Genomic DNA, 4036 nt, shown 5'->3' on the forward strand with positions numbered 1-4036 from the left:
TGCTCCATGGGCAATACACGGAGCACCCCACGGTCCTGTTAATTACGCTGTCAGAAAGAGAAAGAGAGACAACATAGATGCCGATAAGAGGAAGAGAGGGTCAAAGTGAGAAGTCTAGAGAGGAATCCTTGTAGCGCTGAGGAGGAATCATCACAAGTATGACTGCTCCACTTGTATTTGGGCTCAGGCCAACACCAGTTAGGTGAGACTTCTCAAAAGCAGTACTGTTGTTCATTACTTCCTGCGGTATTCATCATTCTAACAGTTATGTTTTTTTATTTCACTCCTAACTTATATCTATACATTCAAGCCTTGTGATATAGTCACACACCATTTTCTAACCTGCAAGCAGCTTTATTTTTTATATATCAAGTGTCTACAAGGGACAAAGGTTCTCTCTGGGTGTCTTTTCAGCAGAGCACTTTCAAGTTGAGAAAGGCTCAACCTTTATTATTTCTGTTCAATACTGCACAAAGAGAGAAAGAGCAGCTCTCAGCAGTGTCAGCTAGAATTGGTTGACAGTGTATATGTTAAATGATTTAACATGTTAAACAATATTTAACTCAAATATACTTTAAAAGTTATTTGTTTAAGAAAGCAGCCTTCTGAGTACCTTTGCATTGTCAAATTGGTGTAAAATTGGTGTGCAGTCCACATAGAAAAGGTCTCTTTTCATAATTTGCTGTATCTGCCACCATATTAGTAATCTGTGAATTTCGGTATTGGTATCAAAAATCCTGTTGGGCTGTGTCACACACTTCCGTGTTTAAGACTTAACGTTTAAAGAGGAGACCCTAACATGCTACTGGTTCTCATCCCCAGTTTCTGCTTTACTGTGATGGTATATAGTCACACCCTGTGCCTGTTCCCACTAGCCTTGGCTCTAATACAGCATGCAAGTTAATTTAAACACACTTCACTAGGTGTTGTCATTGTCATGTCAGGCAGCCCGTATCTGTAGGAAGCATTGTGGTAATTTTAGGATTATGTGGTTTGGCTAAATCTGTGTAGCTAATGCTAGCTTGAGTTAATCTTCAATATAGATTTTTTTCTGGCTTGTAGCATCAGCCAGAGCACTAAACATTTTACCGTGATGGTCAAACTTGATGAAATAAATAATATATAGAATTATAGAATTCTTTGGAATGTGACATCAACACTAAAACCATGCAGTGAAAGGGCAGAACCACTTTTACAGTCATGTTAAAATTGGTTCTGAATGCTGAATAATATTGGTACACGCACACACACACACACACACACACACCTCAGTCCATCTCCCACACACTGAGGAGAGAAAGAGTGAGAGAAATGGAATTATCCATTTTTGCCTCAGGTTACAGTTTGCCATTTGAGATTTTTTAAAATGTGTTTGTGTGTGAGACAAAAGTCCAAGTGCAGGTACAGTACACATTCTTCATGTACATTTAGATACACTATGCTATGTACATGTGGCATGCATACGTATATAAACCAGCTTTAATGACTGAGTATAATTTGATGAGTTTTTTTTTTTTCTTAAGGGTAGTAATACGTCTTTTCTTTGATTTTTTATTTTTTTTTACCATTATCAGTGAATACTACTGTATTGTCTGTGTGTGTGTCTGTGTGTGCACAGGACTTTGTTTCTATGAGATAAAAAAGAACTTTGTATGTGAGTGGGTTGGGGGCATATCCCACCTGTGTGCTTGTGTGTGTGTGTGTGTGTGTGTGTGTGTGTGTGTGTAATCACAGAGCTGTGTGCGTTCAGTTTTTTTAGCCCCCCAACACTCCTGAGCAGGTGGGAGGGGGAGGGAGGACTTGAAGAAATGGAGATGAGAAGAGAATGCAGAAAGTATTTATTTGTGTTTTTGGCTGGGCACACTGGGGGGGAGACTTCATGGGAGGAGAAGATGCGAGGGGGGTTCACGGAGAGATGAGAGACGACAGAAAACAGAGAAAGAGGCAGAGCCAAGGGTGGTGGAGGGCGGCACTGAAAAAGAGGGATGACAGTAAACTTCAGGGTTTTTATCTCAGCGTGTAGAGCTGCCCAGTCAGATCAGCTCATTTTGACAGAAAACCAGCACCACGTTCATGTGCTTCTGCAGCCCCAGTAAATATGTCATCATTCTTTCTGGGTGAAGTTAACATCACCTGTACCATCCAGATTCAGATTTGAGATAACATCTCATTATCTCCAAGACTAAATAGCGAGATCGTGAAGGGATGCGTGTGGTTTAGCTGTTATCCACGACTCGATTTTTTTCTGCCTTTGTATCCCTTCTCCCTCCTCCTCTCATTGTATGTACATGTGTATTTGTTTGTGTGTCTATGTGCGCGTGTCTCCGTGGACTGCACCGCAGCGATTTTTGGCAGGCTTTATTGTTTTCTGCTGTGCAGCTGCACATCATGAAGAACTTCCCTCCCTGTGTGATAGTGTGAGGTGAAGACACGATTCTGTGTGCAGCTAAACATGTGAGTGTGTGTGTGTGTAAAGGCTATAATTTACATTTCCACATTAAAATGGATATAAACAATAGACCTATGTTCTATAAGTAGGTGAGTTGTGTACATTTATTTTCTACAAAGTTCAAACCCAGAGAAATCTGTCCTTTAATTCGGGTAATGCTGCGTTTCACCGGTCTCCTGTCAGTGGCGTCATATTTCACACATTCACATTTTCACATTTTTACCATCCACGTTTAGATCTTGGTGCTTTTTAAACTCTAGATGTGTTTGTCTGTTGGAAGAGCAGCTGGAGGACGTCAGAGATAAAATATTCTCTCCATTAGAAACAGGGTGTAAAGTAAAGGAACTTTCTTAATAACACATGAGCTCCTCTGAAAACAGGATTTGTGCTCTCTAAAATATTGATAATATCAGCTTTCAAGGCTTTTTAGGGCTTTTTCAGAGATTGTTGCTGCCTAAAACATCTGATTTCTTTTATTCTAGGAAATTGTGACGCATGTTTGATGTTTTTAGGCTTTTTTTGCAGGAGAAAGTAAAATAATTCCAGTTAGACAGGGATCGATTGAATTTGTGTTAATTGTTGTGGAGGGATTGCCATGTGCTATTTTTACTATGCATTTCTATTTTTGGATTATGTGTGAACTTATTATTGATGTATGAGTTGTGCACGAGGGAGATTCATCACTAATTCACTTTAAAAAGGATAATGCTGTTCTTGCCATCGTCACTGAAGCACAATATCATTCACTTTGGATCAGATCATATACATATATAACGTTACATATATATGAGTATATATGTATACATGTATATATGTAACGTTATATATATATATGAGTATATATATAAAGTTATATATGTATATATGCATATATGTATACGTATAGTCAGTTAAAAGTTAAAGATTGATTAACAGGTGATGTCATATATCAAAATTATTGGTTTAAATCAGTTAGTACAGGAAGGCAACATTATTCGATTTCAATATAAAAATACAAAGAAATTTAGTTTTTGTTCATATTTTAAGCACACATTGTTAAATATGGTATAATAATAATATAATAATAATAATAATAATAATATAGTAATAATAATAATAATAATAATAGTAATGACAATAATTTGATACTAATAATAATTATAGTAATAAAATACTAATAATATATGTAATAATTAATAATAATAATTAATAATAAATATAATAATTAGTAATGACAATAATGATACTAATAATATATAGTAATAATAATAATGATACTAATAATAATATAATATAATAATAATAATAATAATAATAATAATAATAATAACACTAATAATAATAATATATTAATAATAATAAAAGTGAGGATGTTAAAGGGTTAAAATGACGTCACGACTTTTATTTTGAAGGCGAGCCCAGACTTCCGGCATCGAGGCGTATTTTCGCGGTAACTTTCGTGTGAGCAGCACGGACCGGAACCGCTGAGCAGCAGAACCGACCGATCCGGATCATGGACTGAACATGGCCCACAACCGGCGCTGTTTCCTCGAAGGTAAGAACCGAACCTCCCGCACACAGCGGCCCGGTTCCCCCCGGTTCCCCCGC

This window comes from Morone saxatilis, unplaced genomic scaffold, assembly GCF_004916995.1.
Source record: "Morone saxatilis isolate NCDOM2014 unplaced genomic scaffold, NCSU_SB_2.0 Contig7, whole genome shotgun sequence".
Classification (NCBI taxonomy): domain Eukaryota; kingdom Metazoa; phylum Chordata; class Actinopteri; family Moronidae; genus Morone; species Morone saxatilis.